The following is a 25,246-nucleotide window of genomic DNA, read 5'->3' on the forward strand; positions in this document are numbered from 1 at the left end:
CACACACACACACACACACACACAGGCCTCACATGCTTTTGCTACTGGATGTCACTGACTTGAACAACTCTTCCCATTGATCCAAAGATAACCATCTTCCTTCCTTCCTTCCTTTCTCCCTCGATCGTTTTCCCCTTTTTCTTTTCATCCACCAACCACATCTTTGTTTTTTGTGGTTTTCTCCTTTGGATTTTTCTCCTTTGCTATCCCGTCCATGCTTCACGTCTTTCCTCTCGACCCTTCCTCCTACCCATTTTTTCAGGCTTTTCTCCTTCAAAGGAGAGAGGACACAGCTGAAACAAAGGCTGCTTCTGTACCAGCTGAGCCAGCAGGATGCAGGCAGGGAGCGAGGGATGGGAGGAGGAGGAGGAGGAGGAGGGGAGGATCAGAACCAGGGCAAAGAGTAAGACGGAGGGGAGGGTTAGCAGGAAGGGGATGAAAACTAAGTAAAGAGTGGGGCGTGATGGGGGCAACGGTGGGAGGTGGAGGATGGGGCTAAAGACATGGACCTCATATCAATAGTGTGGTGGTGTCCAGTTTCAGCAGGATCTCACACACACAGTCAGCCCATAATGAGAGCAGCATAAACACGTGAGCACGCTTAACCCCCCTGGACGGAGGTATGACACGGCAATTAACGCGAATACAGTCCAGATACAAAATAACAGACAACACATCTTTGATCTGTTTAATGTTTTAATGTCATATGTCAACAATCTGACATTAAAATGTATGCTGGATGGATATCAGGATCAACTACACCATGGATAAGGTATGCAGTGTATTAATTCCCCTCCCTCAATATGACCTTGGCAATACGGAAAAGCGATAACTCAAATTTCCGGGTGGTAAAACCTAACGCCTTCAACAGGGAATCTGCCAGGAGCACTAAAAGTGATTGACCGGTGTTAATATGTGAGACGACACCCTGAACTGCAGGCAAGGCCATGAGCGTGACCGTCACTGGGCACTGGGACGAGAGGCCTCCGCAGTGCTTTGCCTATGAGTCAAATGTGAGGGTCTTTCCTGCCTTAAATCAGCCAGCTAATAATCTCCTTAAGTAACTCTCCGTAAACAGACGCCCTCAAAAACGTCCGTGCGTGGTCTTTGAACATGCAGCTCAACCATAAGGAAAACACTAAATACTAAATGATTGATTCAATCTTTAATTCTGCCTGTTTTCTTTCCCAAATATTCATTTTTTCATTCAATCTTTCCATATGTTAAATCCCGTCCTACTAAAATGACCCTGAACGAGACACGACTCCGACAACAAAGGGGAAATTATTCCACCAACTTGCCTGCACAGCAGAAACTAGTCCAAGGCCCTTATGTAACGCCGCTCCATACTTTGTTGTGGCAGCTGTTTACAGACACAAACAAACAAATAAAAGTTACCCACCTAATCTCCATTCAGGGGAGATTATTGTCTAGAAGGTGAAATATTGCTTGGGCCACAGTATTGAACACAGCCAAGCGCACAGCACAGCAGAATCAGGAGAGAATCTAAAAAGGCTTCAAATCTTGAAATATCCTTTTTGTTGCGAGTCTGGGTGATCAAAAGAGCATCATCAAACTTGTGTTTCAGTGAGCTGACAATTACTGCAGCAGCAGCATTAAACTTTGATGAAATCCAGAATAACACCAAGCATTAAAGTTGTATCAGTCAACATCATTACAGAAACTACGGGTCATCTGGTTGGTGTCTGGTAGATCCCCTTTTGGCAAAAAACAACCGGTGTGGTCTAATGAGCCTGCGTCCCGGGGGGGACTCCATTGGGGACTTTGAGAGGTTGTGTGTATCCTTTAATCAGCCCGGGTACCTGGGGAGACACGCCACAGTGGCGTAACGTGACACGGGTCCCTGATGATGGTGATGAAAGCTGAATCCCCACATGAAGCCGGAATCACAACCCGGTCGAATGAAAAATGTCTACTGAAAATAATTACTTTCAATTATTCAATATTTTACGTAACTGTGAACTAGGAAAAGACAAAACTAGGCTGCACGTCTGCGGGAGGTCTGCATGAATACAGTTTTTTTCTTTTGTTATTGCACAGTTCACAGCATGAAATCTCCCGGTTCATAGTAACACCACAGACCACGGTGCAACCACTTGTTTTATTCTTCAGTCAATAGGCCTTTTCCGCGTGATTAGGGAAGTATTCCAGGGGCCGATGAGGAAAGTGTTTAAACGATGACCAACCTGTAATCCCCTGAGCTCCGTTCTTGTGGATGAGCTACTGTCTGTCTGTGCTGGAAAAGATAACGGTTTTAAAAGTCTCCCTCCTGCACATATCTCTGTTCTTTTGTATCTGAATCCCAGCCTGATCTCCAAAACCTGTTCGTAAAAATGTATAAGAAAATCTTGAAGATACAAATTCGTAGTGATAGATACTAAATAAATACGGACTGCAACTGATGACGTCACCCTATTCAAAGTGAACGGGGACCTGCGCCCCGTATCCACACTTTGTGAAGTCTAACGATGTAAAATAAACGTGTTATGATTGCATTTTTAACGAGAAATCAATGTTAAATTGTAATACTAACTAAAGAATACGAACCCTAACCCCCTCAAAAAATCACTTGTTCACTCAAGGGGCCGCCAGTTCGTATGTATTGTTACGAATTTGTATATTTGTAACAGGTTTTGGAGATCACGTTGCTGAACCCATGTCTTTTTAAGTTTGGTTTCACTGTTTGTACTTTCAGATTTCAGCCATTAGAATATTTTCTAGCCATTCGGAGACTTGTTAACAGTCCCTGGTGTGAATGCATCCCATTAGGTGGGTCAGGGAGCGCCTGAGAGGCTTTGTGAGAGGCTCATTATAAGATATTGAGAGAATACTATATTTAATAGAAGTAACAAGTTAAATGTGGTTTGCAGGATTGGATTGCAAAACCTTTAAACTTCAAATACCTAAAAAATAGTCACACGTATAACTACTTAACTACCTTGAACTGTGGGTTTTAATCAAATGTTAAATTTCAGTCCTAAGGCTGACCTGTTGCACCTGATACCCTGGAATGATAGATCCCACACACACTGTAAATCCTGTCAGAGCCATGCAGGAAAGCTTCTCTCACTAAAGAAAGCACACGGCCATCAGATCCTGTGTTCTAACCTCGGACCTTCTGCCAACGCACGTGCTTACATGCAGATGCAAAACATGTTGTATGTTGAATCAGAGATTCAGAGAGAAACCTCTGATCTGTGAAGCTTGTTTGGTGTGTAGAGTTAAAAGTGCCAAGAATAGTCAACGCTATCCTTACGTGCCTGTGTGCCTGTGTGGGCGTGAGGGGGGAGTTTTTGTGTGTGTAACGGCTGACTGAGTACATGGATGGAGCCCATTGCCAGCCAGCAACTTACTCCTCTGAATTATTGAAACGGGCCAGTAAGTAGGAGGAGAACAGAGAATAGCGTCAGTATATGTGTGTGAGTGTGTGCGATAGTTTGTTTGTGCGCAGCACTGCACCGCAGATTCAAGGCTTAAGCTTTCTGTTCTATCCAAGACCGTCAAGAGAGGATTAATGGCTGCTCCTTCTATTCATTTCAAAGCTCATGAATACAAAAAAAACCCCAGTACAAGTGTAAAATATTGCATAAAGGATTGGGTACGTTTGAAATAGCTCGGCTTTCTGAATACAGAACTCTACCCGAAAACATCCATCAGGGAAAAGGCATGGAACAAAACTTGGACTGATTTCTATTGGGGAAAGTTATCTTTGGCCACTGAATGGGTCTCCAGAAGCTCCTCTGAGAGTGCAAGAAGCCTCAGAGCAGCTCCGTCCTGCTGCTCTTTGTCCGTGTTGGTTCTTTCTTCAAGCAGACCGGGGATGAAATATGCAGTGCAGAAAAATGACAACCAGTGTTCCCTGATGAGGTCAACACGGCAGGCAGGTGTGTGCCGTACTGCTCCTAACCAAGAACAAAGGGAAGCTCTAACTGACTGAACCTTTGCATGACCATGGCCCTATTGTGTGGTAATCTTACCATTTGCACTTGTATTGCTCTTTTCCAGGAAGCAACTGAATTATCACATTACATTACATTACATTACCAAAGCGACTTACAATAAGTGCATTCAACCATAGGATACAAACTCAGAAGAACAAGAAACAAGAAAGTGCAATTTCCTCAAATAAGCCAATTTACAATTTGCTATAGATGAGTGACGTTACAAGTACAATTTAAGTGCTACAGTTTGTTAGTCTTTTAGTCGAGGTAGAGTCTGAAGAGGTGTGTCTTTAGTTTGCGGCAGAAGATGTGAAGGCTCTCTGCGGTCCTGGTGTCTTCAGAGAGCTCGTTCCACCATTTCGGAGCAAGGACAGGACATCACAGGACAAGGACATTATATCACTATCACTATTATCAATTATTAGAGTCGGGGGCTAGAATCGGGTTGCCGGAGTCGGTGAGCTTGTTGTTTAATGTTAATTAATTTAGTTTAAACGCAGTATTTATTTTAAATTAAAGGTACATATAAGGTGACTTAAATTATTATTTTTTTATTTATTATAGAATAATATTCTAGTGGTGGCGCAGGATTGTTTTCAACAATAACTCCAGTGCATTGTAAAGTAATTTAGTTTCAATTACATACCCCAAAAAATAGGTGATTTAAAAAATGTATATATATTGCTTAAAAAAAACATTTTTCTGGGGTCAAATAGCGGTTTGCGGTCCAACCTCTAGCATATCAAGGTCATGTGACGCAGTCTTAACTGAGCAGTTTGGCAGCATCAGGATTTACCTTCTGTGTCACCACTGTACCAACAATTGTAGGTTTGAATCTTTTTAGGCCGATGATGTCTTAGAATATGATGGCAAAGTCAAAGTCAAGCTTCATTCTAAAACCTCAGAAAAGCTTTAAATGTATACTTCTGAAACGTATTTGTGAAAGTCATACCGGTAAGGACACGGCCCTCAGCAAAAACTTTCATATGACGTAGCTGTGTGTAAATATCTAAGCCACACATTCCGTGTGTGTGTGTGTGTGTGTGTGTGTGTGTGTTTGTGGCGGCGTTCTCTGCAGCCTGGACGTCTTTCATCTCCGCGTTTGTCACTCATCTCCACCTCATCCCTCCATCTCTTTGACTGCTGCCCACCCCTCCTTTCCTCCTCCTCCTCTCCATCCATCCATCTCTGCCCACCCGGCTCCCTCTCCCTGGCCATCATCCGTTAGTGCACCCGTAGCTATCCACCCCCTTAGTTGCGCTAAGGAGGAGGATCAAAACCTTCTTTGTGTTGCATGTGTCAAGATGTTAAACTGCAGTAAGGATTCGTGCTGCATAACATTCAGGCTCCTTCATGGATGAGTCCTTCTCCAATGCAGTTCTCATCAGTGAATCTTCCTAATGGGAGATCCAATTTGCTCAGAGGGAGTTACAACACTTAAGTTACCTGTTCTGGGTGTAAATGTCTAAACCAGTGCGTCAGCAAATGCTTTTCAGTGTCGTTTATTTGCAACAGAGATAAATGAACAATGGTGTAACACAATAAAAAGGGGGTTTTAAAACAAAGGATGGAGGTAAAGAGACATAATGTGCACTGGCTCATGAACCACATCTTTGCTGCCTCGGCTGTATTTTTAATGTTAATGCGTTGGTTGGTGGAAAGATGTTGTATTCACATGAAGAGCACATTTAATTTACATTTAACTTATAATGTGGGACGGATGTCAGCAGGATGATCATGGTCAACACTCAGTTTTGAACGTATAAGTAGGTCAGGTCTGGCAGTGTAACTAATAACTAAAGTAACTAAAACCGAAAGAAGAAATAAAAAATGAGCACACAGGATTAGGAAGTGTAGCACCACTCACACATGGACAGTCAGCATTGACGCACGCAACAAAGTTGAGAGTTGAGTCGAAAAAGGACTCCCTCTAAAATCCTGATGACAGCAATTTAGCCCCACTTAAGCTCCTTTCACGCTATCGGAGAGCAGCGGAAAAGACACACTGCAAAAGGCCACCGTGCTGGTTTTAGAGGCTGACAGAGTTCCTCTGAAGAACAAGTTGAACACAACAAACCGCCGCTTCACCTTTACGGTCGTCGGCCGGGAAATATTCCGATGTTTTTGTATTGCTTGAATTAGAACACAAAGGGCCCGACAGGAAGAAGCACAGGGAATGCATGGTTAATTTAACACACGACGCATTAGGGACAGTCCTATATTTATGGACATGCCTTTCATATCCGCTCAGTGATACCTGAGCCGTCTCCCTGATTACTCGCAGGTTCAAGGCTTGTGTTTTCTGTGAATCAGAGCAGAGTTCGGCCTTCAAAATTTGGCGGCAGCATGTCGTAAACATAAGCCAAAGCTGTTGCATATCATATCAATTACTGGCTGTCCATGTCATCTTTCTGCCTTTCCGGCATGTACTGCATACTGCCCTCATTACACTTGAATTTGTATGTTGGAGCTAAAAATGAAGTAGATGATAAATCCAAACTCTCTAGAGTGACTGTTAGACCTCTGATTCATCTTTTTCCTTTACTCATTAGCTAAGGAAACATCTTGTCATGGTGGGGGAAAGCATCCCCAGTGGGGTCCATTAAACGGGTTTTAAATTTTGGGCTGTTGCAACACACAAAAAAAGACAAAGACAACTTGTTGATTTTGGATGTTTCAAAGTGTTCTGACCCTCTGGCAGACATGCAGGCACATTACACTCAGATGAGGAGAAAGACCTCGGTGATCGGTGACAGGGCGGCGCATCGTTGGTCAGTAACTCAACTGTTTCTTGGCCAAGTGCTGAGACCTGTGATTTTCAAAGCTACGTCTCTAATTGACATTCACCATTTTGGAACAATAACCGCCCACTCAGCAGAATCGCAAGACACTCAAACTCCCTGCGTCGCTCCTTTAAATCGCTCCCACGCCTTTCAGACCAGACATGACTATGTGCGCGCTTCACTTGAACATATGATGATTTCCTAATTGCTTTGGATCCCTCAACACACACACAAGTGTTTTTCCAATAAAAACTATATTAGCCAGGAAGAAATGACAAAAATCCAATAGAACGGCGAAACAATGTGACATGGTTCCCATCAGCTCCATTTCACAGCTGACAAAAAAATATGTAATTTATATTTGTTAATAAATACATATGACACAACGTTCACTCTTTGTATCAGTTGTTCCGATGGCTTTGTTTTTGTGCAAAGTGTTTGACATTGAGATTGTTTTAGCTGCAAACCAGAGGGGGCTCATTATATGAAACTTGTAGTAGAAGATTGTAGAAGATCTGCAAATGACTGAAATGAAAAACGTCACATTTTCGTGGCGCCTGCACTGTATTCCGTGTGATTTTCTTTGTAACAAGCCTATGCGACACATCTAAAAGTGAGGCGAGAACGTTACCTCGGGTCTTTTGGTCTGACCGTGGGTATCTGACCCTTTTGTCTCTTTCAGACAGTAACTTATCGCCGGCCTTTAAATTCTCATTCCAAGCCTGGAAGAATCCAGCAATTATTGCGCGGTCACAACCACAGCTTTTTTTTTAGCAGGTAGCCTGAAAATTTACCTGCAATTCAGACTCTGAAGAGCTTATTCTGCCGTGACTTTTAAACACGGTGATGCCAGACAGCCGACCCGACAGCTGTGTGTGAGTGTTTTCGGTTTAGTTCTCTCGTCGAGTAAACACGGGCTTAATCCGCTGCCGTAAAAAGAAAGTTTCAATTATTTGTTTCACTTGGGATTTATGCCATTTTGATTTTGGGAAACAGGTGGTCCGTTGATGCCTAAGTGTAATCCACTCTGAATAATAACGTTATTTGTTCCAGACTGTTAACTCCATTGAGCCAAATTTGGGGTGATATGTCAGGATTAATATATTTTCACAGCACGACCAAACAGATGGTTCGTCCACAGAAATAATTAAATGCAGACGATAATAAGAAGGAGCTTAAAAATCGTGTTCAGCACATACATTGAATGTGTTTTTTTATACAGTCTAAATGTGTTTGCATACAGAAAAGGAGAGCGTATGTTGTATAATACCATGGTACGGGTAAATATCTATTATTCGAGAGGTGGTTTTTATATGAGATTAGCTTCCACACAATCTAACCACGGATCTGCATTAATGCCATTATTACTGAAAGTCTCTGTACTGTTACAGAGTTATTACACACTTATGAGACACATTGTGTCCCGCTGAGACGAAACCCTTCCAAACGAGAAACTGAACTTAGAAATAAAGAACAGGAGCATTTGGGGATGGTGGCAAAGAAACATTCCTAATTAACATCCTATTCCTGATTTGATGTTTCCTAACGCTTTAATGAAACACATGAACTCTCTGAACAGAGTCCTTTTGTCCTGAGACTCCGCCGGATACACACAAAAACATTTCTGCTGAACTTGAAGAAACATCAAATAGTTGGAGGAGAAACACGGTCGGCCTCAGAGACACAAACGCCTTTGAACTGCAGCCCCATGAAACCGGCCGGCCCGCACACACGTGCACGGACCGTGTGTGTGTGTGAGAGTGAGCATAATTATGTGTCTCCCAACAAATTGTCAGTGGACTTCAAAGGACATCAGACGAGTACGCAGACACACACACACACACACAGTACATCCTATTATTTTGAGAAATAGGCCACAACATATTCCGCAGCAGTGTGTTTTGGCTTGTGTGAGTCTGTGTGTGTGTAAGTATCTGGTACACTGTGTAGTGTTGGTATTTCAGCCGAGTCTGCATACAGAACCAAAGAGCAAAAGAGGTTTTCAAGGATGAAGAGTTGATGCAGAGATAAAAGATGGAAAGTCAGCAGACACACACACACACACACACACGCGCAAGAAAGTGGTGAATGAAACGTTGCACAGAATGTTTAGCAACCAAATACTTGGTGCCTGAGGACAAGAGCGGACAAATGATGCAACACTGTTTCTTGGAGAAGAAACAAATAATTGAGAGCCATAGAGAAATCACTTTGAGCGGCAGACAATGAAAACAGTCTTGTTGCCTAGCAACTAGGGAACATCTGCCAGCAGCGGTTAAAATGTTGATCTGTACCTTAACAGAAATGGACAAAAAACAGAAATTGGGTAATATGGTGCCCATAACCATTCTCTATGAATAAGATATAAGGAAATATTCATCCTGGCAACACACATTGGTTTGGTGACGCCGTTTTAAAAGTTTGGCGTTTTGGGCTTCGCCGTCTTGGATTATAATGACAAACAATTGCAACCAATGAATGGAGACGACCTCATTCAAAGAGCAGAGGAGGAACCTGGAGACGGTAGGGAAACACGCTCACAAGGAACCCCCGTCCCAAAGCCTACTCAGCTTTATGATCCATTTCAATCCAAAAGGAGACAAATGTACAAGTTGTGTTGAAGCAGACTTGAAACTAAAGAATGAAGCCATGAACTCATTTATCATGTTCATACATGAAGGATGACCCATTCCCTTAAAATGTTGAAAGGGCCTTTCGGTCCTGTCAGACCAAGCTTAAAGAAATAACACACAGTAAAGAAATTAATACAATTTACAGGGAAGGCAGCATAAGACATTAAGAAGGCCATTGGTACCAGTCATTTCAAACCTAAAACACAATGCCAATAAATTCCTGTAGCAAACGTTAGACTTGTTAGAAATAACGTTATTGAACATGATGTGACCAAATCAGAAGGCAATTTAATACAATCTGTTAATAGCAAACTGCTGAGCCGTAACGGAACAGGCTCCGTCCTACGTGTCTGTTCAGGCCCTGATCGTGATCCTAATCAATGAAGTCATAATATTACTAACTCTTAAAGATTGAGTGTTGTTGCTTTTGTTTTGGCCAAAATATAATTTGTTCAGTTGGTAATATTCTTCCAATTTAGTTCAAACAAACGATGAAGTAAAAAGTCCCAGCCAATAAGAGCCTAATGGAAACAAAAGAAATGTGCTTATGATTGCTGATGTGTCTGCTCCTCGTGCGCTGACTCATTGGTTCGATGTTAATTCTGTGATTTATTAGCAGCCGACCAGATCTCATTGGGAATTAGTGCGTTTTGTTTTCTCTCCACTGCGAGCATTGGAAAGTGGTCGACTACACGGCCACAATGCACTGCTACAGTGTGTGTGAGGAGGGGTACCACTTGTTTGTGAGTACAAACTGAAGCTGGATTTGCGAGAGTGGCTCATGGAAGTCGAGTTTTGAACCCGTCGGGTGTGAAATCAGTGGCCTCTTCAGCCTGAGCGGGTGAACTAATTAACATCCATATAGGACTTGTATGTTCAGTGCTGAATCAACTGCGAGGCTTTGAGGGAAAACAAACGGCTAAAAGTTTGTTCTAAATCAAGAGATCAACGCAGTAAAGTGACTTATTACACCTAAAAGTTGAATACAAAGCTCACTGGATATGAAGCAGTAAAGAGAATCCTTTTCGTCAGGAGCCTCCCAGGGTTCACTGGCTACTGCACAATATTTCCCTTACGGTCCTGGAGGATTCCAACCCACTGAACTGCCGGTGCTCCTCCTGCTTATTTACACATTATGTATACAGACACGCAAACATACACTTACACCGCTGGACCGATACACACGTGTCTACTTTCCTGTAGTTGGTCATTTGAATGCATGTGTATAAATCATGCGTTTCCAAAAGAAAAACGGCTTTGAATGCTGATTTTGTGCAGGCGACGGTATTCCTGTGTTCTGTGGCCCACCTTTAAGCCCCCATCATGCGCTTCATGAACCTTGGTATGAAAAACTCTCTGGGAGATTGCTCTAGACTCCATGCTCTGAAAAATGCATATAAATGCAGGCCCACAACACCTATATATGTATTGCATAAGATCATGATTGAACACCCACCATCTGGTTGCCATGGCGTTAGTGACCCTATGAATAATAGCTAACCTACTTCTTTTTCTTGTCCACTCAAGCTTCTCCACGAAGGGGGACACACTGTGTTCACTTTTCACTTGACACTTTTACACTGTACATGTGTCATAAAATAATACATTATGCAATTGCACCTGAGGGGCCCAGTTACCAGAAAACTCACAACTTCCACAGATTGCCAGAACGGATGAATGCATCATCCCGTTTCAAATGAAAAATGACTATGGCAGATAATTAAACCTACAATTGTGCCAAAGTACCAAATGTGAGAACGTAGATTATCTTATCAACTAACCACCTCATATGGATCCTTTTTTAAATAAAATGTACCAATTTTTCAATTGAGAAAATACACATGAGAAAAAGTAATTGAGATGTATCTTATCATACCATATCAATAATTTGACCTCTGAGCATCTGATCAACTAAGGCATCAACCAACTACCTGATACACATTCAGAATCTTCCGTCAGCTCATTGTGCCTTATCTGAATAAAGGAGCCATACATACAGTATACAGCGTACATATTCAGCTTCATTCATCTAACGCATGCATGTACATACACACGCATCTCTTAAGATTCATGGGGATCATTTATCAAACACTCTTTTCTGTATCTCAGCGGTAAAGTAACTGAACCAAACACAATCGGACTGTTTTCTTTACCAAAAAAGTCATAAACCGTCCGACACTCCCACTCTAAAGACGTCCCTGTCTGCGTTGGCTGCGGCACATCTGGGCCGTGTGGCCGTGTGTCTTCTGGGACGAGCGGCTGGTATTATACGGGGTTGGGCAGCGCCGGGCGGCCTGCCAGGCGCTGATGTACTTACATGGCTAACGGACATTGTGTGGGGCTGTGTGAGCGCTACACAGGTCGCAGCCTTTACCTCCCTCGCTTTCGGAGATGACATTACACTCGCTCTACCCTCGCCTCTCAAGTCTCGCGGCGGCAGGGAGGCGTGCGCGGACGGCCCGCGAGGGAGACGGGGGCCGCGCCTGCCTTTTAAAGAGGCAATGCGCTTGTGGCTTGTGGTCCGTCCATTCTGTCTGTGTACGTCTTTGTCTCACACAGCGTGATTCCAATAACTGGCTTAGTCGGAGTGAAATCGACTTATCCGTTTCATGTAAACACCTTTGTCTGACTACGTGCGGTCCAACTACGATCCGACTAACACCCCTGGATAACTCGATCCGATCCAGTTGATGGTTCGACTATTGCGCCATGTAACGGTGAATCGGATGAGGAACTGGACTTTGCGTCTTTGCGCATGCTTGAGATCCCGACGGCGTCTTCTCTCCGTTATCAAATCAGCCGATAGCGCCATTCGCCTTCGCTGTGCTCCTATTAACATCATGCACACATAGTAGAGGAATGTAGCTTCACCTCGCTCTCCGCTCGCCATCTTTCTCGTAATGTTGATGTTGCGGAAATGGCTGCATCGCAACTAGTTGTAATGAAAACAGCACCACCTATCGTAACGGATATGACAGCTTTCATGACTTTCGGCCAATGATTTGATTTATTCACTGCCATGTATATTGGGATAATAGCACCTGCCCCCGAAAGACGGCAAGACAGCATAGTCCGACTAAGGAAAGATTCAAAATATACCATCATGTAAACACACTGACGGACATTTGCTGGCGTCTATTTTAAATTGTTATTGTTATAGGCAGCAGAGGAAGGACCCACATGCAGAGTAGGCAGGTAGATTCAAAGGAAACCGTTTTAATGAAGGAAAAAAGGCTTACGGAAGCAGAGTCCAGAGGCGCAGCTAAACAAACCAGACAAACGGCCCCCGGGGGGGGAAAGGGACCCACATGGTTTAAGGACACTGGGGAGGTGCGAGTGATTAAACACAGGGGCCGAGGGAGACACTCACTAGGGCAGGAAGAGAAAGAAACCCAGGGACTGAAAAGGCCAGTAATTGTCTGACTATGAGTCGATTGGCTGTGTGTGCACAGCAGCGAGGTCACGGCCTTTCTCTGTTCTTTCATTCTTTGTAAAGATACCGGCCGATACGCACGGCGCCGACATGTGAATAAGTGTTGTGAATCCACCTCGAGCGGTGGTCGCGTTGCACGCATTCTCTCCATGCGGGGATGTAATGTTGGTTCCAAAAGTCGTCAACGCTGCTCAGAATCCTCCTGGGGCTGTAAGAGAAATGATCCATCAAGACACAAGAGGACAAGGGTAGTTGTTTCCCCCTTTTGGGGGGGGGGGGGGGGTCTCTCCCACTGTATTGAAATTTGTCAACACAGCTTCACTGGAGGCTTCCTCGCTGTGCTAACAAAGCAACAACAATCATACTGATGTCTTCCCTACGTTTCTCCCTTAAGTCTAAAAAGTTCAGATATTGCTGACCTCTCTGCCTTTTACCATCTATACATTTACTCTCAACATATTGCAATATGCAACAAGAAGACTACTTCATTTAATTAGGGGGTTTAAATGAATAGCTTCTATTCTTTATGCTGTAGCTGGTTAGGAGCACACACACACACACACACACACACACAAACACACACACAAAGATCCCAAACTACAAACCCTCCCCAGCTCTGCCAAAACAATGACCCCCTCCCATGTCCTCAGAGTTAGAGACTACGTGACTTGACCAGATGAATAACAGGTAATGTCAGTTAGTAATGTCAGCACACACACACACACACACACACACACACACACACTTCCTGGTGCTTGCACCTGAGGTAAGTTTCATGAGGATGATAAATGAAATTACCTGCTTCTAATTGAGCGCTCAGTTCGGACACATTACACCGTACAACTAATTGCTAATTTGTGCAGGCTCTCATGGAGGCACGTGCACACACACACACACACACACACACACCATTCCTAGTCAAATTGCACATCAAACTAACGCTTATTTTAAACTGCTGGATGAAACATCAGGCATCATACCTGCACAATTCTAAATAAGCAGCTGACAGCCGCTTCAGTCCTGATGTCTGAGCGTAAATGAGCTGATGCAGACAAGCACGTCCCCCTTTGAACCTCAAACCACACTGTTTCTCAGTGAGCGGATCCCCCCCCCCCGTCTGCTGAAATGAGAGCGTGTTTCCTCGCAGCTCCTTCAATAACTGAGCGCACACACAAGCACAGACACCTTCCTCCCTCTCTTTCCTTCCCACTGGCCAAAAGACAATCGCTCATTGCCGACAAGCATTCTCCCACATGGAGCACCGTTTATGCACACGGCCACGCAATCCCGGTTTCTAAGCCTGACATGCACACGCACGGACCCGAGCGCTCCCTGCCTCTCACCTGTTGTGCTGCTTGCTTGACGTCAGCAGCAAGATTGCTTTCCTCAGCGTTTTCTTTCCGTTTCATGTCGTTTAAGCTCCCAACTGCAAGGAGGTCAAAATGTGTCCAGTGTGAAAAATACATCTCTCCAAACCATGCAGAGAGCAGCGGGTCTCCGGGCCTCGCGGGTTTCTGCGTTGATGCATCCTGGATGCGGATGGATTGTAATTACGAAGCAGATCATGCAGAACAAGAGAGAAGAAAAAAAAACGAGAAAGAAAAGAAGCAGCGTGTTGAAGGCGATTTATGACGCAGAGTGAGAACAGTCATCTTGTTTCAGACACATCGGGTTTCACCAGCAAACTGTTAATCGTCCCAAACATGATAACACCTCCCCTCTTCGACCTGAGACCATGAGTTAGCAAAAGATGATTAACAGTAAAGAGCAGTAGAGAGCCGCCAGCGATCATTTACAAAAAATAAGATTCCAATTGGAGATCGGCAGTGTGACCATTGCTTATCGATACAACTTGGTTTGTATTCCTCTCTCAGCGATCACAGCGAGAGTACGGGATAGTCCTACTGCTTATTGTCACCATCGTTTTATCTTCATACTATGAGAAAGAAAAGCATCAACAGATGAAAATAAGTTGTCACCTCTATGTTCGGCGGGTGCTCACCTCACGGGGAGCTGGTGCGCGTAGTGGAGCAGGAGTGGGAGCCTCACAGAGCGGCCTCACATTGAAGACTTGAAGAGGTTTTCTAACCTCCCCCTCCGATGCCTCTGCAGCACAGATCCTTCTGTCACTACACGGCCCACATCCTCAAACCAGAAACAACATTGGATCACGGAAATGTTTCCCATCTGCTTCCCAGAGGGTGTGTATGTGTTTGTCTGCGTGCCATGTGTCTTTTCACGGTCCCAAGGACCACTGCTCCTCCACGAAGTGCTAAAAGCTTCTAATGCAGCAGTGACAGGTTGTTAAGTGTGTGTGTGTGTGTGTGTGTGTGTGTGCTCCTCTTCCCTGCAACATGCTGTCACGCTGCTGCCCACCACTTCGCCACATGTCTCACCCGCTTCCCTCCTGACTCCTCACGCGTACACCTCAACACACACGTTGGAACAGGCGCCGGCACGCAGCTGGAAAACCCGGGCTGCCAGGCGGCGCCTCGGACTGATCCCGCGCACACGCAGTTTGCCATCGCGGGTGAATCGGCTGCGTGCTGATTGATTGCTGCCAGGTCAAATTAGAGAGGTAGACAGACGCAGAGAAGAAGAGAGAAGCGGTGTTTGGTTCCCACTTCTCCCAGTGTGTCGTTACGGGTGATTATGGTGGTAATGACCACCTGTCAACTTTACACACAATCTTTCACTGCGGGGAGGGACGACAAAAACCACTGAGACGCAAAAGAAGCAGAAATAACGCTGTGCGGGTTTATTTAAGGAATAAATACACATCATGATCCTCGGCAGGTCACACAAGTGCCATTTGGAGGCAAACGGTGACTGTTAAAGAGAACATTAAGTGCTGCTGCGCCTCTCACTCGGTCAGGTGATCTGATCGGAGGAATGTCTGTAAGTGGGTGTGAGGCTCATCTCGGCATGCACACCTTTCTCACACAGATGAACTGTCAAACTAAAGTTGCGGTCCGGCGACGAGCGGATGCTCGGTTCTGTTTGCCGTTGGTAGAACCCGGCATCTTGTGGGAAGTGGGGCCTTTATCGGCGGAAGCATAATGGAACCAAATGAGATTGAGGTAAATCAATAGAACACAAAGAGCCTTCAACGGTTTGAAAAATGGCCGAAGGAACAAATCGGCCTTCTTGTCTTCAAAACTAACTCAACAGCGTCTTCAACATCTTTAACTGTGGGAGTCTAAAACTAATGACAATATATATTTGTAGTCACATGAGAACCCAGTGCCTCTCCTGTGTTTGCTGATGGGGCTTCGAGGTACCAGACGCTCCGCAGTGGTAAAAAGCATCAACGTTGGAGGTCGTGGGAACGAGAATAAGCTCTGATTAATACTCCAATGTGTTCATTGAAGTATTTGCATCTTTGCAATTACATTTTTACAATTTGTTTCAAGAGTTGTTGTAGTCAGCATTAATTAACTGGAATATAAAGAATTGAGTGGTATAATGAGGTGTGCACGTAGTCTTAAATAATTCAGTGCAACAGGGCCAGACAGCTGTTGTCTCACTGGGGAAGGTGACTCACAGGATGCAATCTGAAACCTCACATTCGTGTCAATGTATCTGACTAGGAGAGTTTACGCACTAAAGTTGGCATACGGGGTATATTTATATGTATATATATTTTTCAGTACTCCACCTACTTATATATATTGTATGACACACGCTACCCATGAGTGTGTGACACGGCATTTTGTGTTGAGCATGTAATCTGTAAGTAAAGCAAAGGCAAGAACAAGGTGATGACCTCAGAGTTATTTTCTCAGACATGATTACTGGTCATTATTTTCAAACTGTGTCCTTCCAACAGCAACCTGCACTAGTGCAAGTAATGTGCTAAGTGGAATATTTCATTATAACGGTTTTAAATGGATGAGAATGAAACAAGGATGCAGCTGTGGAAAGTTATCTTGCATGTCTTCAATGGTAAATAAAAGCACCAGACATGTTCCAAATGAAACAGCATTTGCATTTCCTTTTAATAAAGTCAACAAAGGTCTCTTCATTGAGGAGACTAATGGCCGGTCGCTTGCATCTTCGCTTTGTGTCGTTCTGCGTTTGAGTGGTTTGTTTGCCTGGATTTGCGTCATGGGCCGATTCTCTCCATCTCCTGTCCAAACATCTCCATCACGCCTCTACTCGCCTGCGTGTGCGCGGATGTTATGGTGAGACCTGTCAGATGCACATGCGTGTGCGTGTGCCCACACTTGACCATGGGAATCACAGGAAAGCGTCTAGTCAGATTCCCCAGCCGGAATCACGGCGGGTTTAACAAATCATTTATTCTTACAAGGGATCGAACGGATTGCCTCATGTGTGTGTGAATCTGTCTGTGTGTTGTATAAAGAAAAGTAGAGCTACTTCAAAGTCGGGCCTGGGGGCTTTTACTCGCTCTGTCTGAAGCTTTCCTCCCCCCGTGTGAGCTAATATCTATAGAGAAAAGCACTAGCACACCCTGTCCTTCACTCTCTCTGTCGGCCTCGCCAGGGCCGCCATTATAATCCAAAAGAAGAGTTAACCCACTGCACTATTCCCATTAGCAAACAGTCATACGCACAAAACACACACACACACACACACACATGCATACACACAGCAGGGGTATTTAGAGAATTGGCTGTGAAGTTGCTCCCAGCTTGCCCACTGTGAAGTGAATTGAGTGATACAAGCAGCATTTAAACACTCTGGTTAATGTATATGTGTGTGTGTGTGTGTGTGTGTGTGTGTGTGTGTGTGTGTGTGTGTGTGTGTGTAATGTCTTTGGAATTGAGACAAATATGACATTGTAGTGGTGAGTGTTACTGATCCAAGAGTAAAACGAGGATGGATGAAAGAAGATGCTGGAGAGACAATGCGAGGGATGAACGGGGCATCAGGGGAGGGAAGGAGGGGGAAGACAAAGCTGTTTGCCAAAAGGCAAATGAAGCAATCAAATAGCTTGTTACCATGGGACAACATTCTTCTAAGTAGAATTTATGACAATTGCAGCAATCAATCGGCAGAGTGAAACGTGGGTACAGAGGACGAACAAGGAAACAGTCAAAAATCAAATGGAGAAAATCTAAAACAGCCAGAAAGTTAAATGGTTTCTTTCACTTTAACATGCTGAGGAGGAACGCGGTGGACCACGAAGCGCCAAAGAACAAAGCATGTCCTCTTGTGACGGAGCAAAGGTGAAGGCGGGCAGCTGTTCGAACTGTGGATGTAATCAATTGTTAAGTGAAACCCAGAATGTCCTATTAATAAAGTCATCTTACAGTATCATCATTATAAGCTCCTCCTTGTGTCATTCCCCTTCTGACCACCTCTATGTGTCCTCTCCTCCTCCTCCTCCTCCTCCCAGACCTTGCTCTCCACATATCCGACCCGTCCCACGTGAGTATCCCTCCACCTCCTCTCCCTCCGCCCCTTTCTTCCATCCTATCAGACTCTCCACAGTAGCACCTCCCGCTCTCCCTCTGAGCCCCGTGTCTCCTTTTCACCGTCTCCTCTCACTGTTCGTCTTGTTGTCCTCTGTCCCTGTGTCCATCCGTTCCTCCGCTCATGTACCCCCATCATACCCAGTGTGTGCGTGTGTGTGTAAACCAGTAGCATGTGGCTGGTTTAACCACTGGTTTGGAGACAAATTAAAACCGCGGGGACATACAGTAACTCAGCGGGGACCGTGCCGTGTCCCCCTGGGGCTCCAGCACCCTCTTATCCAAAGCTATTTGAAAAGAACAATGGATATTGAAACGTGTTTTTTTTTTAGCATTTGATTGGTCGAAGTGTTTGAATAGAATAAACAGCTTGAGATGACGTTGTATGAAGTATAGAATATAACACTTAGACTAACACTCAGTTCATACACTTCAACGGGTACATCCGCCTCTTATTAACATTTATTAACACTATTTCACTCCTCCGCCCGTTTCGCTTCAATCGATCTCGGCTTCTTCCCTTATTTTTCACACTGGTCGCTTAAAATTCAACTTTAACTGCCACAATATCTCAGCCTACTTGAATATTTCAAAGATTAAGCAGCAAGCACAAGATTTTCTTTCTTCACGTATGTAACAATGTAATTGTAACACGCCGTGTTACAATAGGAAATGATTTCTATAAATAATGATCACATATTTCTAGTGTCATATGACACATTTGAAGCATAATGCTTCACTCTGACTGAGAACAAACGGTTTAACAATGTTTCCTTTATGCTGCTGTGAAATGTTGTGCTCCATCTTGGTTGACTTCATGTCAGCCCAGCAGGAACCGTGTGGAGTGTAACAGGGGACAGAAGTGGCACAAGTGAGTTCAGGTGACCTCGTCTCTGTCCCAGGCTCCGCCTCCCCAAGCGGCGGGCTGCCGGCTCCGAGGCCGGTGATTGAAGGATGAAATGGAAGGGAGGAGATTAGAAAACCTGATAATGAACTTCTTACGGGGTCTTTCAAAGCCTCGTAGGCCCTTTCACTCCCACTCTCACTTTACCTGCTTGCCTTTCTCTATCTTCTCCTGGACTATTGAATAAATGATGGAATTCAATCTGGCCGCGCAATCACTCCAGTATTTTCCCCTTTCAGGCTGCCTGCCAGTCGCTCATTCTTATCTCTGCAATTGAATAGCAGATGAGATTGCAAAGTTTTCCCTGCAGTTGTTGTTCCTTTAATCCGATTTATCTCGTTCATTTTTCTGCTGGTGATTGTCACTAGTAGTACAAGAGGACTATGCTGCCACCTTCTACTGGTACCGTTCACAGCCTGGGTAGAACAACCTGTGTCTACGTGAATGAATATGCAACTTGTGCACTACTTAATCCACCTTTTAGTTTCCCGTCAAAAACAAACCATTTAGTTTACGAGACGAGCGTTGATGTATTATTAAGTCAACAGCATTTACTTAAAAGGATTATAGAAATGAAATGTAAAGAAACCTGTGAAGAAAACTACAAGATACGAAAAGGCAAAGATTGTAAAAATACACTAAATGCAGATCATGTAATAAGTCAATGTGCAAGTGATTTGTTGTACTATTTGTAACATTACTTATGTAATCCTGCTGTTTAAAGGCCTTCATACTGTACTTCAGTACAGCTTTGAGTGCAATCACCAGGTAGAACCCCCCCCATTCCCCGTGCTAAAGTCAGGAAAATACCAAAAGCACCTGGATGTCAGCAGATAAGTAACATGTGTGTATGTGGATGGTGGTTGAGGATTATTCATTCATGTTTGTACACCGTGTGGAGTCTGCGTTTTCTTATCCAAACCTTACTGCTAATGTCGTACCCTGCTGTCCCTGTCAACCCACGCAACACCTGTGCTGGATCGCCATCACTCACTCATTCACTGTGTCCTCTTATCTGATGGAGTGAATTATTCATGGCTATTTTTCAAGGAGGCTCTTTGTCCCCCCCCCCCCCCAGGCACTTGGGATAGTGTGCATGCGTATGCATTATTTGTGCAGGTGAGTGAAGGACAACTTATTCCAGATTCCTCCACTTTCACTCTGCTCAAACACATGGTCACAAAGTATTGTCGCTGCATCAGTTTATTTAGCACTTTGCATGGAACAAATCAATGCAAATGATCTACGATAATATGCATGTGTGTGTGTGTGTGTGTCTCTTTTGTTGATGTGTGCCCACGCAAAACCCTTTCAAATCTGTTGCGTGAAAGTACATTAATGTGTTTCATTTAGTATTTTTTGTTGGTTCGTCTGAGTAAAATATGTGCATCTCAAATGACCATTTGTATCAGTATTCAACGCAACCCTTGAAAACAATGCCATGTGTGTATGAGTGGGTGTTATTGAAGATGAGAGATCATTAGAGTTTGGCACTGCAATCCCTCTCTCCGGAATACTGATGTCTTCTCTTCCTCTTTCTGTCTTCGTCACTCAATCACCTTTAAATTCACAACATCAACTGGAGTAACAAACAGGACGCTTACTACTTATACTGAATTCATGATCTATTCTAGAACCAGATTTATTTATATCTAATATATATATATATATATATATATATATATATATATGTTAAACAATTACTTCAAAATCAGGTTCCAAAATAGATATATATATATAGAAAGGTAACTAATCATTGTAAATACATCATGGTATTGGCAAAATAATTGCAGTTTGACATGATGAAAACATATTAAGGATTTCCTGATTGACAGGAGCGTGAGCCTACCACAGCAGGCCGTGGTTTGTGGTCTGCTTGTGCCACTATGGGTTTTGTCCCTTTGATGAAAGCTCTACTTAAGTTGAATAGAATCCACACGGCGTGCATGTGTGCCGGTGTTATTTTGCGAGGTCCGATGGGAGCACGGAGCCTCCAGAGGGGCAGTGCAGGTTCACACTTCAAAGCGATGTTTGGAGAGGTGACTGCAAACGCCACATGCACTTGGTTTAATGCGTCGGAGTAATATCTTACTTGCCAACATTGCTTGTTGCTATTTCTTCACACATTTATCTTCCCAATTATCATGTTTGTCATTTCCTATTTCGCCAAGGACCATCTCAAAGGCAACCGGCTCCAAAGGGAAATGGAACAGAGTCAACACATCAAAGGCACAACCGCTTCAACCACGAATGGATTTGAATCAAACAAAATGAAATATGCACCCAAATACTCCTTTGATATCGCCATGATTGGCAGAACTGGTCAAGGTCCAAATACCGGAGCACAGCCACAGGGAGGAAAAATAACAGCTACTTCCTAGCTAACTTTGGATCATTTGTACAGCAGCAAGCGGCTGCATAGTCGGTTCTAACAGTCCAAATGAGCTAAAGGCATCAAGAGCAGCTTAGAATCAGACTTTGGTGAATGGATTTCCCCGCAGCTTCCAACTCACGCCACAGAGTCATTTCTGTTGTCTTTAGATGTGGTTTTATCAAACAACAAGGATCCATCTGCCTCTCCAGTCTTTCCCAAGAATGGGATGCTGAATAAGCAAAGGTAGCATTCCACATACCTATGGAGCTTACCAGGTGCACCAAGGGCCCGCCCCTCTCATCGAGACCACCAAATGAAAGGTTGAGTTTGTTTCTGTTCTGCTGATCGGAATCACAGCCGTCAGGCAACCTGAATGTTGTTGCCAACTTCTCTCTCTCTATATATATATATATATATATATATATATTTAGGGCTGCAACCACGAATCGATGAAATCAACAAAAATCGGTTACTAAGTGTAAGACAACGAATGTCATTATCGAGTAGTTGTGTCACGCGATTATTTCGTCACTCAATGAGTTTCACAGTTTACGGTAGTTGATGTTATTCCTGTAGAGGGAAACACTGTGATCCATTAAACCAGCGCGGCTAACTAAGAAGCCTCTAATGCATTTATTTACAAATGCCATTTTAAATTCATCTCATAGCAGGTTATGTGGTGTTTACTTAACTTGCACTACAATGATAATAATAGTTTTATTGAATGAAAAAGCTTCAAGTGAACATGTGTGTGTGTGTTTCGGAGTGTGTTTGAGTTTGTGCGTCTGAGTGTAGTATAGAGAACAATTTCTGACGTTAAAACGAATCCTGTTAAATCCTGATTTGTATTTTTCTTTATTTTTTATAAATAATCATTGTGTTCGAGGAGCAACCTGTTTGTCGACTGTTTTAGAAAAGGGTTGGAAATTAAAGCTTTTAATGCTGGTTTTTCATCCGATTCATCAATTAATCATAGAAATAATGGGCCGATTAATCGATTATCAACTTAAATACTAACTTCTAATCCATCACACACACTGACTTGCTTAGTGGATATTTTATTGTGTTTGGCTCCATGAAAATAAAAGTGAAGTGCATTATGGCTTCTGGTGACTTTAACAAGCATTAAAATTATATATATATATATATATATATATATCTTTCTCTATCGATGTATTCCATACAGATGTATTATTCTTCTATTATTCTTCCATTCTACCGATGATTGATTTGATAAAAGTGTTAATATTGTATTGTATCAGACGATTCAGGCAAAAACCTATTTCCTGTCATACAAACGCAATAAAATGAGACGCTACTTTGGCTGACAAAATAGCTCGAAATGCAATGCAATGAAACGCCTTTGCAACCAGATGTGGTCTGGGTGTTGTATAATTGACTAATAGATGTAAATCTGCCACCAACAGTGCATATCAATGGTGCTGCACCCCTGGTAGTCTTTTAGGACTGAGACCTGTATGGAAGCTGTTCAGAGGCTTGCACTCCTACCTCCATGTTTTAGTCCCAATCAGTCGTTAGTGAAGCGTGTGCCTGCAACCGGCCGCGTATCAGATTAAACAAGATTAGTGCCATTCAAACAAGGCAGATTAAAGATAGTGTAACCTTCAGAACACCGACATGTCCAAACTGAAAGAGTTACCTGCCATCTGTTTCCAAAGGAAAAGAAGGAAAAAAGGGCACACACACTCTTTCCCTTTACCACCCACACACACACACACACACACACACAAAGGAACGAACCCTGCCTGGATACTCTTACTTCCTTTGAGCCAAAGCTCTGCTAACAAGCTTAGTGCACCACGATCCTCAGGTTCTCCTTCCAAGCCTCAGTGTTAATTATTTCTTGTTAGTTGTGCTGCCTCAGATGACTAAAAGCATTCACACACATCGCTAGCCTCGGGAGTGGCAGGTTTCCCTTTAACAGCCGAATAATATCCAGCGTGCTTTAAATCTGGCAAGTTGTGTCTCCACTGCTCCGGTATGTTTTGGCGTGATGTGTCTGATGGAAACAGCTGCACTGGCATCATCTTTGTTTAACTGCACAGTCAGAATGAGGCCATGCTGAGCAACAAAGCTCAACTGGGTCACAGGCTGTGACTCACTGCGTGGTGCACTATATACCTGCACTGAAAGCCCACACCTTGCAAAAAGGCCCCAGCACAGGGCTCCGCCTGACACGGGCTGCTGTGCATTCAGCTCTGCCAAGCAGCCACTTCTCTGGCACCGACACGCCAACACATAAAGCAATGCTAAATGCACTGCTGCACTTCAATATTATCTTGGTGGTTTCCACATAATGTATTTGTGATGGCTTTGCCTCTTCCACTAATGCATGGTGGAACTTTTTTCAGTTTGGCTATTATAAGGACAGGCCCATTTACTCTGGAATATTCTCGCTCATTCGGACTCTCCTGAAGACTCTGAAACGGGCTCCTCTTTGGTTTTTCACGGCTTTGTAACACCTTCTGGTGGGTCAGTGTCAGTCCCACTTAATCTATTACATATGGTACTTATATTCCATGTTTGTCCTATTGACACAAACTATGCTTTTTTTTTTTTTGCACTAGGAAATGTTTCATACGACGGCCTTGAACAGTAACTTTACAATATGGCTGGAAAGTGCTTCTTTACCATCCACTTTAGTCAGACATGTCAAGCTGTTACCACACTACTGACCCACCGATGCTGAGCACCTCGACATCCCTGCATCAAAGTGGGAAGTTAAACCCCTTGGGGTCAACAAAAAGAGGATTCAAGATGCTGTTAAGTCGCTATTTACCCTGCTGTGACCCAGCCACTCAGCTGTGATCCAGGCACAGAGCTCAATTCCTTTCCTCCATAAAACATCTCCTAAAATGTTCCAGATAAGTGATCATCAGTTTTAATATAGAGTTCTGATGTTACACACCATCAAGTGGATCTGTTCATATGCATGTGTGGATATATCACTCTTGTAAAGGGGCCAGCAAGGTGCTGGGAAATGGTTGAGTTCTCAGAGGGCAGCTGCGGTTAAGTTTTACATCCTTTTATCGGCCCACTCTCAGAGTTGTGTGTGTGTGTGTGTGTGTCCGTGTAGAAACTTGCCTACCTAAGTAGATATTTTGGTATCTGCAGTCTGCGGGCGCTCAGAGAGAAGCTCTGGTAGTGTTTGTCTTTTGCGAATCCACCCTCCTCCTGCTCTCTGCGTCTCATCTATTCATCTCTGCGTGCTCAGGCTGTCACGTTATCACATTTTGGTTGGTCGCACTCATTTTCCTATATTGTGCGATATGTCAATATATTGCATATCGCCACAGGCCTTCTCACGCATTTCTGCACAGCAACGCACAACGTGCAGATACCGCTGGATAAGTGGATCATAAGTCAAGATATCAGGCTTTAAGGGCCACGCTGAACCCCATCGTTGTAATGTGGGGGAGGCTCATCAGATAAAAACAGTGTTCAGTATGTGTACAGATGGAGCACATGGAAAGATGCAAACATAGCTTAGATTAAACAACTGACTCTGAACAATTAGCTCATAGCAGATACAAACAGCCCCTAGTGTGTTAATACACACACACACACACACACACACACACAGTCTGTGTGAAATGTTTCTAATCGGTTTAATGAAACAATGGTAACTTGGTGTTTTGCATTAAATCAACTACATGCATTTTGGAGAAATATTCAATTCAATATTGGATATCATAAAA

The 25,246-nt window shown here is 43.7% G+C and overlaps 1 protein-coding gene across 1 annotated transcript in view; it reads right to left on the bottom strand.

Annotated features, from left to right (window-relative positions):
* Window positions 1-25,246, bottom strand: part of lrfn5a (leucine rich repeat and fibronectin type III domain containing 5a) — a 74,676-nt gene that overhangs the window by 39,693 nt on the left and 9,737 nt on the right. The gene's annotated exons all lie outside the window — the stretch shown is intronic.

The sequence above is a fragment of the Gasterosteus aculeatus genome, chromosome 15 (assembly GCF_964276395.1).
Source record: "Gasterosteus aculeatus chromosome 15, fGasAcu3.hap1.1, whole genome shotgun sequence".
NCBI lineage: Eukaryota > Metazoa > Chordata > Actinopteri > Perciformes > Gasterosteidae > Gasterosteus > Gasterosteus aculeatus.